Source organism: Anoplolepis gracilipes, chromosome 4 (assembly GCF_047496725.1).
Source record: "Anoplolepis gracilipes chromosome 4, ASM4749672v1, whole genome shotgun sequence".
Taxonomy (NCBI): Eukaryota; Metazoa; Arthropoda; class Insecta; order Hymenoptera; family Formicidae; genus Anoplolepis; species Anoplolepis gracilipes.
This window is the reverse complement of record NC_132973.1, coordinates 3373636-3387773: the sequence shown is the minus strand read 5'-3', so window position 1 is coordinate 3387773 and position 14138 is coordinate 3373636. Positions and strand designations below refer to the sequence as shown.

The 14138-nt window shown below is 37.7% G+C and overlaps 1 protein-coding gene across 5 annotated transcripts in view; it reads left to right on the top strand.

Annotated features, from left to right (window-relative positions):
* Svp (steroid receptor seven-up, isoforms B/C) overlaps window positions 1-14138 on the top strand; it is a 278507-nt gene that overhangs the window by 165891 nt on the left and 98478 nt on the right. The gene's annotated exons all lie outside the window — the stretch shown is intronic.

Below are 14138 nucleotides of genomic sequence, written 5' to 3'. Positions count from 1 at the left end.
AATGTTATCGTTTAATTCTATTCGCTCATAATCTTCTCAATATTTGTCGATTGCACTCTCTCGCTTAAAAAATTCTGATTGACCTTCATCGATGATTCAAATTAACTCTGGTTTCAAGAACATATTTAATTGATCTTTTTTTAAATTATACTTTTATTTTAAAATATGCACAAAAAATAATCTAACGATTCTAAAAGTATCGAGCGAAAAAACATAATGTACGTATATAGAGGCGGTCATAATTGTAAAAGTGAATAATAAATCCGCGATTGAGAGATGGAAATTTGACATCTCGTCGAAGAGATTCCAAGATGAGCGACATGAACGGAAGCACGCGCGTTAAAACAACATTGCAAGGATAGAATAACCATCGAAATCTCTACCGTCGATGTTCTCGCGACGTTTTTTGCTTCCACGTGGAAGAGCGCGTGCACGCCCTTTTGACAACTGTTCTCTTTACCTTATGGGTATCGTAGGGCGTGCGAAGGGTATCCTTTTACCTGGGCCATCAATTTGTCACCGCGCGAGGCAGAGCTCATTCGCATCAGAAAAAGCCCGACACCTTAATGCCCGCTTACATTAATTTATTCAAGACATGCGTGAGAGAAGGAACGGAAGTAAAGAGGTAAAGAGAAAAAAAGAGAGAGGGAAAATGGCAAAATCCCGAATTAACGAGAGAATTAAAGAGAGAGAACGAGAGAAAGAAAGATAAAAGACCTAACCACGCCGTGATAGAAGAAGGTGAACAGAGAAGAGAAAAAGGGAAGAGAGGAGAAGAAGAGTACATCGTGGCCATCGGGCGTGGAGAGTACGAAAAAACAAAGAGTCACCATTAATAACCCAGTGGGGTGTTCCCCGGAACGCTTACACGTCTGTTACGAGCCTAATAACGATGTAATAGGGCCGAGGAAATGAAGCGGGATGAACGAGGACGGACGCCGAAAGGGAGAAGCGGACGCGAGAGGGAAGGGTTTATCCCATTCTGGCGCCGATGATGACGGGGTTCGGTTCCGATGGAATGAGAAACAAATTGTTTTCACGGGCGGAAACAAATCCCAGCGGGTCGTCGAGAACGTGCGCGCGAGCGAGCGGCGAGTTATCGCGCGTATAAACCGTAGCGGCTAATTATCCATCGGCCAGATGTATCGAGGATAACTAATTAGCCGACCGCGCCGCGTGTTGTATCGCGCCGACGAATCTCGCGATCTGTCGATACAGGGGAAACAAGTCGAACGATCCGAATGTCGATTTGAATATTACGCAACTCGCGCTTTTCTATCTTTATAATCTCGAGATAAATTTTCTGACCTTCGAGTTACCAACAAAACTGCACATACAATCGTAATTCGAAAATAAAACTGAACGTTAAATTGAAATATTACGCCGAGCAATTAATATAGTGATACTATTCATATTTTAATGAGAATATATTCTATCATATTTATTTATTGTTTAAGCAGCATCAACAAAATTTTACTCTCCTTGTAATTTAATGTGTTAATAGAGAGACTGTTTCTATATTGACAAAATATTAATCTAAAATTCCTGTAGGTTTGAAAATTTGAATTATTATTTTGTGTATATAGAAACAGTCTTTCCTCATTAAGAGATCCATAAAAAAGAACCACTGATAGATTGATTTTTATTGGCATTGTCATAGATAAGATATATACGATTCTTGTTGATATGTTGTCTGAGAAATGTTTTCATTATTAAGATATATCTTGAAATCTGTTGATGAATACTCTTCTGACTTTCGTGATTTCGACGGGTTCTTACGTGTCGGCCCTTTTCGTATTTACGACGGCGACCAGCTGGCCCCTGTGCACATTCATCCGTTAAATCATTTATGTATACGCAAGCGAAGGATCGAAGGTTCGAGACGAGAAGAGGGTAACGAAGAGAAATGTCGCGACTCGGCTCGGACAGACAGACAGACAGACGGGACGGACTTGGACTCGGGTTAATCGAAATCTACAGCACCCTCGGAAATCAGGAGTTATATATCCTCCCGCGATGCTGCCTTTCCTTCTCACCCCGACCCTCCTTCGCACGCCCTATTATCCCGAATTACGCCTTATTGATACCAGATTGCCAGCGGTAATTTATATCTCGCGAGTGATTTAATGCACTTCGAGGGCCTTGATTAATGACACACGGCTATCCGCGGTTTCTCCTCCTTTTTGATCTTCTCGAAGCTAGAATAGGATGCACGAAAATATTCATTGGAAAACTTGAGTGATAAACGTCGCGTAAAATAATTACGTAAATTGAAATTTCGTGATTTCGCGACCGATGTTACTTGCAATTTTTTCTACAATTAGAATTTTCGTATTGATTACAAAGTATATACACGAAATGTAATTATTAATCTTGTAATTATAATACTAATGCGTGTATTAATCTTCTTTACGATCTTACATTTTGAAAAAATTAGATCATTATCTGCAATGAATTACATTAATGAACATGAAATACATTTTCTTTTTACAACTAGATATCTTTAAACGATTGTATTATAGATATACAAATACATATGTATTTTTATGTTGAAATAATTTGTTGATTTTCACGCGTTAAAACATTTTAAATTAATCATTTTCATATAAACGAATTATGTAATAGCTATTCTCATGACTCAGGTGATAATTAAATAATAATTGTGTTGTAAAAAACAAGGAAAACATAAAGAAGAACTTGCAATTGTTTTTACCAGGCGTAAAAATACAATACGTTCTGCTTTCGTGACCCCCGAGAGGTATCGTATTGCCCGTCGCCAACAAGTATAGCAACGCGAATACCACATGCAAGCTCATAACATTCTTCCATTCACCGCACATTATCCCTCTCGCTACGGAGTGGTTCCGCATTTCTGCGTTTAGCATTCATCGCTCGCTAGACGTTACCGCAGGATTGAGCTTATTTGCGGTAACCGACAGCGGGGATCAAGCTATTGAGAGCTCGTTAGGTTTACTATCGTCGGTGTATTGCCCTCCACGGAGACGAGACCATGCGTGGGATCTGGCACGTAACACGCGCAGACTCGACGCGGAAATCATAGGATACTGAAGTGCGAGAGAAGACGAGACGGATAGACAGATGGATAAATGGATTTGCTCGATGTTGAGTCCTGATCGATTCGGGTAGGAAAAAAAAAACTCTACTTTACACCGAGATTAGTCCCGAGATTGTCTGTAAAGTGCCTAGGAGAATTGAAACAAAATAACATGACAAGAGAACAATCATCACCATTTCGTAATATAATGTAATAATATGTAAATCTATGTAATAAGTTGTGAAATCAATTGTAATAATTTCCATAAACTCTCTTAAATTATTCTGTAATAAAATGAAACGTAATAACAAATATATTCCTAATATGTATAATTTTCTATATTAAGAATAAATTTATTATTATGTGTGTTTTTCTTTATTACGATTGATATTTTTTGATGTTACTAATTTATATATAATACAATAATTCTCCTTTCTCTTTATGCGAGATTTTCAAATATTGTTACATTATTGTTACTTTACTTACAGAAATGTGTTTTTTAACTGCAAATTATAAAATTGATATTCTTTATTCTCATAAATATCTTTGTAATATTTACGGACATACGTAATTAATTTAAATGCAAATATAAACATATATCCCGAGAAGGCAAAGCAGAATACACACGTGTAATTTGTTTAGGCAAAAATACATGAAATGTTTTCTTTTCCTTTTCCGTTATACTATAACTGTATTAATTATTACGTAGCATATCTCACATTATCGAGCAATACGCTCCACAATTTATGGAGCTATTTGGTATTTAGAAAAATCCTAAACTAACCGTTGCAGAGAGATGGGCGATGCTGTCGGGCAATTAAAGCGTCGCTCGGCGTTACTGCAGCATGCGACCGCGATAATTGCTTCCGTGTACAATGTGTAAACCGTTTCCGGCGGCTCGCGCGCGGTTAAACCGCGCGTAATCTGTGCACGACGAATTTCACGAATTGCCCCGGCCACGTCGGCCAGATGTCGGTCGACCACCATCGCGCTTGCCCGCTCGCTCGCTCGCTCCAAGTACGCGGAAATGCGGGGATCCATGGTGCTGCAACTGACCGACCGCGTCGCGCATCTCCCGAAGGGCTTGTTCTCGCTGCGCGAGTTAATTGACGGCTAGGGTCTGTCGGAAGAACCGGCCGACTTCATTCGATAAACGAGTTAGCCCCAGTACCGGCTATTAATCTGCGCACGCTTATAATAAATTGACTATATTTTTTACGAGGAAAATAATCTAACAACTTTCTTCATGCGTTAAATAACTTTTCTAATAACAGAACAAATATTGATTTAAAAACTTAATTTATTTTTATTTTATATATATATATATCTTTTATATTTTACTATTAGTAATTAAAGCTTATATAATATGAAACTAAATAAAAGCTAAATAATAAAATAATTATTTAGCGCGAAAGGTGAATTTTTTTAATGCTGCTTAACTGATTATTTATTTATATATAATAATTAGTCTGAAATTATAAAAGTATAGCATTATTGTTATTCATTTTTTTTACATAACAAGAAGAATGAAATAAAATGCAACATCTTTTAGTTAGTATCTTACAACTTTTTAGTATTTATCCTGCATTATTCTATAATACCTTGAAATAGGTGTAGATACTTGCCTGACTCTCGTATCCGCGTTGAATCGCCCCGAGCGTTACTGCCGTCGCGTCGGTCGCGTGGCGGAAACTGTCGCCAAGATACGACCAGATATCCTAATGAACCCGAGCTTCTCTAATTACTCGCCCTGCAATGCACCCGAGTACGACGTGCTCTGCCGGAATTCCTCGAGCGAGACGATCGTCTTCGTGCATCCGTCGACCTCCTCGTGAACTCCAACGCGTCCTTCCAAAGGACTCTTTCATTCTTTTACGGGATATTTCTTTTTTCTTATTTTATATTAGCAAAGAAATATTTCCTTTTAAATTGTATCATGTAAATTTTTATTTTCCGTTATACATTATATACATACTATATGTGTGTTATTAATGTGCGCGAGATTAGATCAATTATAAAAGTGTGCATACAAAATGTGAGAAATGAAGAAACAGATTTCAAGAACGTATTTTCTCTAATTAAAAGTCACTTCATAATACGAAAAATCTAATAAAATTAAAAAAATTCACACAAGAGGATTATATCTCGCTCACCTTTCGTTTAAGCAAGAGTCCGACCTGTGTGTTATTTAAAAGAGTCGGATGATGGCGAGACGATAAGAAATGCTTACGGGAAATACGGGAAACGGCGGTGGTGTAGTGATACCGCGACGGATTACACGCGATACGGTCGGTGCAGAATCGTCACGGTGGAAACGAGGAGGAACGAGCCGAGCCGGGTTAAGAGTCGGGATCCTTAATTGAGCGCTCGAGTTACAACGGCGAGTCACTCTCTCCCCGGTGTACCAATTACAACCGCGGTAACGATATTTACCATTGTCGGGGCGAAGCGAGGCGGCGTGGTTTCTCGCGCCTATCCGTAGCATTAGCGGTGCCGTAATAACACGGTTAATCCGGCGATAATTTCTGTACGGCGGTAATCTTAATTGCCCGGAACATCGCGAATTCTCTCCCTCGTCTCGTGTTGTGTAGGAGACAACACGCGTGCGCAGCTGTATGTATCCACCTCGTTCTTTTTTTCCCTTCTCATCGTGAAATAGGGGTTAGATCGCACCGGCAAGAGATGATGATCCCGTCGGGATAAAGAAACGTTTCGGAGGAAACTGACAATGTCGAGAAATCCATCCGCATCGAGAGCCGCATGTTGGTCAAATTTAAAATGTCAAATTTTAATATTTTAAATTGGAATCGTTATTCGTTTTGTAAAAGAATCACTTCTTGAAATGCTACGCGAAAATTCGAGATATTTCTCCCGTTCTCGGCACGCGTGCTGTCAGATTCGTTGCGCGTAACCTGCCTCGAGACTCGTCTCGATCGACCGGACAAATTGACGATAACTCGCAACCGTTTGACATCGCTTGACATCAAAATCAACCCGTCGACGTAATAAAGTGATCGCCGACAATCAGGTCGATTATGCCAATGAACGTCCAATGCGGAACGCGCGTGTATACGCTATAGTGCATCGCCGGCGTGTTTCGCCGATTTCTTTCCAATCGCCGATGACGATGATAAGCATCGATAAAGACGCGATCGCAAGCGATCGAATAATCGGCTACCGGCGCGACTTCTCGCGGAAGGCTCACTCGTTAAATGCATTTTCCGCAGCATCATGATGATTACGTAAGCGCCGCGTCGATCGGCACGCGTTACATCGGTTGTGCGTTCCACAATGGGATAGTAGTCACCCGAGATATCGCGGGTAACAGGTGCGACGTTGACGTTCAGAGCGATTCAAAGACCAGCGATAAAGCAATGATGCGCTGCTGAAATGGAATGTATTATATATAGATAAGATGAATTGGTGAATGATTGGAGGAATGGAATTTTGCTCTTGAATAACAATATTTTTGTTTGCAGGACTTATCACAATATTAATATCACTACAGTATTGAATCATTTTTTTTTAGATTATTCAATTATACTTTTGTGCGTGAACGTATATTTAAAATAATAGTTTTTGATAAAAAAAAAAGAGCAAAATATTAAATTTTGAAAAACTTGATAGTGAGATGACTAATCTTATAAATCATTCCAGTATATAATGTGAAAATATGAGAATTAAAAATTACTAATGAAGCAAACATTTAATATATAAGAAGAAATTTTTATAATTATTTTTACTATCACAATGATAGTAACAATAGCAGCGATATTTAATTTATGTTACTGAATAAATGATATATATATAATGTAACAGGATATAAAATTTTATACATATATAACGCAAATTTAATTTATTTGGATCTACCGGTTAGGAATAAGCTATTTTAATTACAGTTTGATTTACTATTTCGAAAAATCATGGAGGTGTCACACAGGACAAGCGGCAATCTGTTGACACAAAAACAGGAATATTTGACTCATACGAGCAAAATGTTCGTGGTGGTCGGACGCGCGGCCACTTTCGTGGATGACGGGAATGAGCTATAATTAAAGCGGTGGCCGGGTCATTACGCCGTACCGGCGATAAATTACAACTTTTACGAGGTCCCGAGAGCAAGGTCGCGCGAGCCAACGCGCTCGGAGAGGAACCTCACCGGTGCGAGCGTCACGGTACATTCGTCAAGAAATCGAAAATGACGAAGAGGTATAGGGGGAAAAGAGGGAGGAGAAGGTAGGTCCATCATGACGTGAGGTCGCGGAGGGACTCACGAAAAACCTACGCACGTTTACACGCGCTGTGAGGTATATAAATTACTAGATGATCGTGATGTGATCTCCCGGCGTCGAGATCGTCGTTTGACAAGGTGGCCTTTCTTTTGCTTTCCTTCTTTCCCTTCCCCTACCCCTCTTTTTCTCAACGTCCCTGCGTGCAAGACTAACGGGCACCCGTATGGAACCCTTTGAATGCCGAAAATACATACAAGACGTGACATCGGATAATCGATAAGACGGAGTGTCGGGACGACTCTCCGAATACTCGCACGTCCCTGCGCGTAAATATTTTGATTAATGATCCCGCGAGGACCGTCGTCTGGTCCGGTCTGGTCCGGGATGCAACGGCCCGATTCCAAAACCGGATACCCTTTCGCGTCCCCTTCGCGTCCCCTTCGCGTCGGCGATCTTCCTTTTGCATCTTTCCCTTTCTGTTCCCATCCTCGTCCTCGATTGACGATTATCGATCTCTTTCTCTTTCACTCGCGTGTCCTTTGATCCAATCTTTTTCCTCCACGTGTTTCAAGGAGGCTTCCTTGGAGGGGTCACGTGGACGAGCATGCATACCGGCAAGACCCTGGGAAAGACCCCGGGCGTTGTCCTCGCGGTCGGAAAAACTGGTCGTCGGTCAACTGACCGTCGATGAATGCCGAACCCTTCGCCAGCACCTTCGGCCGCGTTAAATGTCCCGTCGGGTATTATCTTGCCGGCCCGAAACAACGCCCCGGACGCGACCGGAGGCGTTAACGCTTTGCGACCAGTTCGACTTGTTCGAAACGCGTGCGTCAGATTTTGGAGGGTCTTACCGGTCTTTAGTTCCGGAGAAGCGTTCTCGTAAAATACCAGACACTCGGATCGCGCGCCAAGAGAGAGCCCCAAGTATATATACCTGCCGTAAATCAAACTGTCCGTTCATCGGCGATCCCGAACAATCCGAACGATACGCGATGCCCCCTTCAGACAGATCCTCGACTATCGCTTGAGATTAGGCGTTCTAGACGAACAGGGAGAGAGAGAGAGGTGAACATTAATCTGCCGATTACAGGAACCCGGGAACCTCCCATTCCAAGTAGCACGACTCGTACAAGATTCCCTGTCTTTGGTTATTGCGCAATAGTCGTTCGGGTATTCGACCCTGCGTTTCCGCGAATATGAGTTCAACCCTCGGATCCTATTGATCGCCGACCTTGAAATTAGGATGATCGCATATTAAAGAATGATGATAGGTACTTGACCGTGGCGAACCAGATGGTTCAAACGCTATTTCTTTCGAGGATTAACGGCCGTTCGAGGCGACCTTGGAAGAGATTGGATCGATGTTAGATCAATCTTGAGATCCTCTGGAATGCGTTCGATCGATCATACTTGATATGGATATTGAATCTAATTAACTGAACCGACGATTCGTAGATCAGAGGCACCGATTATTACTTCTGATAAATTCTTGTTCTTCTGAGGATGTACAATTATCAAAGTATTTATTTATATATATATATATATATATATATATATATATATATATATATATATATAAAATTTTGATATAGTTATACAACTTTTTAAATTATATTTTATATAAGTTTATATAATTTTTGCCGTGTATAAAATTAATAATTTTATATAAATTAATAACCATACATAAAATTTATATAAAATAACCTTATATAAAATTAGATTTTTTAATACACTGATATTTAAAAAAAAATATAATACGTGCGATACAAACGATTATTTTATATATAATATCAGGTTGCGGAAGGCATCTTTTTAACTCCACATTAATTTAGCTCCTCCCACATAATTAAACTACATCATAAATATTGATAAAGGAAAATCACATAAAATCTTCTGAATGAACGAATGCATTTAAAATGAGCGCGGGTCCAATCTGTATGTTCTCCTTCCACGTGACGGCAACACGAAGCATCGTTTCACACGCTGCCCACGCTGCACCCTGTCATTATCTCCAAGCCACAAACCACCCTTTTATTTTCGAGAACATCGACTTTCGGCACACCTGCATGTTTCTGTATTTTCGCGATTTTGAAAGTGGATGCGATTGAGTATTTTTCAGCCGCGATACATCGGTCTTGCGACCTTGAGCACGTTCGTCCTTGTACCCCGTAAAAACCAGGGGAATCTTCAGTGTTGTTCGTTCCCAGAGGATACAGCCGATTATATTTATTATTATTTATTCTCAAGGAAAGAAAGCGGGAATCAGGACGTCGAGGGGGAATGTTAGTGTGAACGCAAATCATGCGGTCGCGGTAGAAGTGGCAATTAAAATAAACAACTGATATTTGATTGTTTTTTATAATCATGTTTTTTCACTATTAATTAAATTATCGTCTAATTGAATATAACATTATCTTATTTGCTTGTCAAGCGGGGAAGCAGGGAAGAAGAAATTATAATAGTTTTATTTTATAATAATTTAACGCGCGCTATCAATGCAACATATTTACGTACGTGTGATATATTTACATTTTTTAATTGCATTATAAAACTATATATATAATTTAACATATATAAAAAAATGAAGATAAAAACGTTTTTTTTATAATTCATTCTTCGTTTATCATTCTGTTTTAGCTTTATATTTTTTTTAGATTAAAATTAATTACATTTATATAATTAAAAATACAAAAAATTAATATAAAATTAATTATAAAATATTGATATATCAAAGCTAGTTATTTTTTCATACTCTGATGTATATTTTCACACTCTGATGTGGAATCATTTGTATTTCGGACAATACGTCAAGACGCGCCAAGCAAATTGTGGACATACATGATCGACGCGAATATTACTTAAGAATGTCCATGTGCCTTTAATTATAGTAATTATATGCGGCGTGGGTAAACTGATATTTAAGACAGGGATATTATTTGTCGTAAAGTCCACTGTATACAAGTCATGTTACACTTCCAAGAGCACAGCAATCGTAGAAAGCATATTATGCGCTGTTTCAGCTTTTTTCTTCTTTACTCACATTCGAATAAACCTTTGTCCATTCTTGCGCGCTAGCGAATTACAGAGCCAATCTGTGTTTCGGCATAATTATACGAACAATGACGAATATAACGAATGTGGAATAAAATGAGCAAGAATGCGTTTCCAGAAACGATTAAAAATAATTGTCTCGTGGAAATCTACCGCGAATCTCGCGACTCGATGTTACGAATAGACAGTAAAGTCAGATGAATATAGTTTCAAAATGTATCGGAAAAAAATTTGAGTAATTTTATTTTTTCTTTGTCTATTATACATAATACACTATATACTATATTTTATACTTTACAAAACACCATATTCTACAGTTTTTATTCAATTTTATTTAAATAAAACTACTTTTGTGATTGCCGAATTTTACTTTAAGTGAAAACAAAAAAAGTAGCTTCTTTTGCATTCTTTAATTTCTTGTATAAAGTAGGATTCTCGCAAATATTTTATTATAATTTTATGAAAAAAAATATACATATGTAAAAATACCAAAATTTTCCATTCCCAAATATACTATTTTATTTTATTACGAATTAGTAATAAATATATAAAATAATATAAGTTTTTTCTCTCCATTGCTACGATTCGTAAAATGTGACGTCTTATTTTTACATGATACACATATACATAATAAAGTATTAAGGAAAATTTATCTTAATCTCCCCTCCTTTCTTGAATTCGGCATTTGTAAATACGCCAGGAAGTCTCGTTGTTCTCTTCAGGGTGGAAATTTGATTCCGGTTGCGCGGTCTGAGATACAACCGCGAGGGGCTTCCTCTCTTCTTCAGGGTCTCTCGCTCTTTTGCGCCTTAAGCGAGTCTACGCTTACTTACGCGGACTTACTACGGACTTATGTCTCGAACGACGCGCGGAAGGAAGAAGCCAGAAAGACGTCTCGAAAGACCCCGTGGGCTAATCGTTCTAACGAGATCATACTATATTATTCCGACTTTGCTAATCTTTATTAATCTCGTTTCTACCTGGGGAGCGTGCGTCGCGTTTCCGCGGTGAGTCTTTCGCGGAAATAAATGATGAGTATCTTCGCAATGACCTTTGGTCTGTTGCAATTGATCATCATTGATGATTTCCGTATACTTGAAATTATATTATGAAAGATAAAGAAATAGAACAGCTTCCAAGAAAACCAGATGTAATTGTAAAATAAAAAATGACAATTATTTAACAAGACTTTATTTTACCTACCTTTATATCGTTACATTTGAAATGATGATTGATAAGATTAGCGTAAAAATTTTTTATATAAAAGTCATTTGGATATAACTATAGAAAGCAGGCAAATATTTAAAATAAACTTTACAAAGTATTTAAAAATTTAATCCGTTTTCTTTTTCCAAATTAGCAATTATACATTTATTGAGATTATCTATATAATTATTAGCAATTATCAAAACGTACAAAAAATTAGAAGAAATATATACAGATCATTTTGACATCTAGACAGTTATACTTAGAGAGATATACTTTACAATCATACAAATTGTAAATAAAAACACGTCGCACATAGTACGATTATCTCGGCTATGGGGCGTTACGTATGGTGAAACGGACCGATATGATACTCGCTCTGCGATCGAGGTAACGTTCTGGAACACAAGGCCTGAATCACGGCGCGACGTGCCGTTTGATCTCGCTAAGACGTCCGCTAAACACCATTTTACACCGACAGCGTATCACGAGAGTTGGAGGGACTTTCTAATCGGTAACTACGCGCGCTGCTCGATATCGTGGAACAACGTTTCATCTTCCTAGAAGAGCATCTCGACATGTATTTTCGATCGTTACGATCTCGAGGATGTAGGGCATAGGTAAAAGCGGCAACAGAGGAACGCGAATAAATATTATATTTGTGGCTGTTCGACGAATTAAACTTTTTATCTCTACATTGCCATCTCTCTGAAAAAGAAAGAGAGGAAGAGATAGAATTTTTTTTTAAACATTAAAAGCGAGAGATTTTTTTCTCAATTAGAAGTTGAGTGAAAATTAAATTTGATGACGAGAAGAATGAAAATCTTATTTTATAAATAAAAGTATATTTGTAAACACAAATTGCGAGTGTATATAAAAGCGTTATAATAACATAATAGAATTATTAAAAATTTTATAAAGTTTATTATTACGCGTATATAATATTTATTTATTTTATATGATTAAAGAGATATTATATATATATTTTTTTTAATTTTGGAAAATAAGTTTATGGAAAAAAAAGAGAACGATAAGTTTTATTTCCTTTTGCTCGGCGACGATGCAATGTGCCGTATATTGGATAGGCTCCGGTCTGTTTCTAAGAGCATGCACCGCGCACGCTCTTAGACAGCGCAAGGTCTTACATCGCCAGGACGTCGGACACGGCACCGCGTGCGTACGTGTGTACGCGCCGGGCATAGAATTACCAAGGCGCGACTTACCTGGACGCATCCTCTGTGACCAATTATCCCGCTAACGAACCCCACGCGCTTGCACACCGCCGCCGGCCGGGCTAATTAATTATAACAATGTCGTTAATTTTACGCGACCGAGTCGAAATGTTACTGACCGAATCGCGCCAACTCTTTTCCTACGTAATGACTTCCATCGATCTCCATTCGCTCTCGCTGTTAAAAAATTTGAGTAGAGTATCGTGAAAGATTCACAGAATTTGAAATAAATTCGAGAATGATGCATCTTAATGAATAATTAATTCAGAAATGTCGTTGAATAATTCAGCATTCTTTTTCTCTATTTTTCGGTTATATATAAATATTAATTTCGTCATATCTTTTAAACATTAACACTTGAATTAAGATTGTATATTTTTGAATGCTTGAACCAGTAATAATAGAGGAGAAAAGAAAAAGCATTTAAGCTTCTCTCATTAAATAAGACGTTCAATAAATAATTCGATATTTATTACACTACATTATAATTACAAATTATAATTTGTATCATGTACTCTTTTTTATTTCGAAAAGATATAACTTTTATGTAACATAAATATATATATATATATTTATAGAGTTAAAAAATCATTAAGTGTGAAATATTTTAAGAACTTTTAATTAAATCTAAAAATAGAGTAAATCACTAGAAATGATAAAAAAATATATGTATATATTTTTTACACATACTTAATAATGTTACATACTTAATAATGCTTTTTTAACTTTAGTGTTAACATTCGGTAATTCGCTCTATCACCTTCTATTTTCCAAGGACAAATAATTAAGAATATAGCATGCGAAACGAGATCGTAATGAAGGGAAGCTCGTGATGTAGCAGTTATAATGTAGAAGAGCGTGGTCCGCAATCGTTATCCCTTGGCCTTAATACCATCTCTTGCATATCTTCTTGTCGGTCTTATTATTATAATTACTGTCATTATTCGCCACAAAGTCGCTCGTACCGAACGTCGTGACTCACATCTCGTCGCGAGCATCGCCAACGAAGATCACTCGCGATCGATCTCGAGTTACGCTTTCGTATCGACGCGATTAGCGCCTTATCCCGTACAAAAGGCAATCGAGAAACGAAGTGGAACAGGGAATCTTTATCCAATCGATCAACGATGACGATTCGTTTGATCATTATTTCCGTTTGCTTAAAGTTTAATCAAACATAACAATTTTTCTCCTAAAATTATATGATACGTGTCTTATAAAAAAAATTTTAATCGGATATGTCTAGTTGAAAAGCAATTATGAAGAAAAAAACTCATTATTTTGCCATAATACCCGGTATGAAATAATAACGAATCAATTTCTGCGCGCATTCATTTTAATTTTTTTATTCTTTTTTAGATA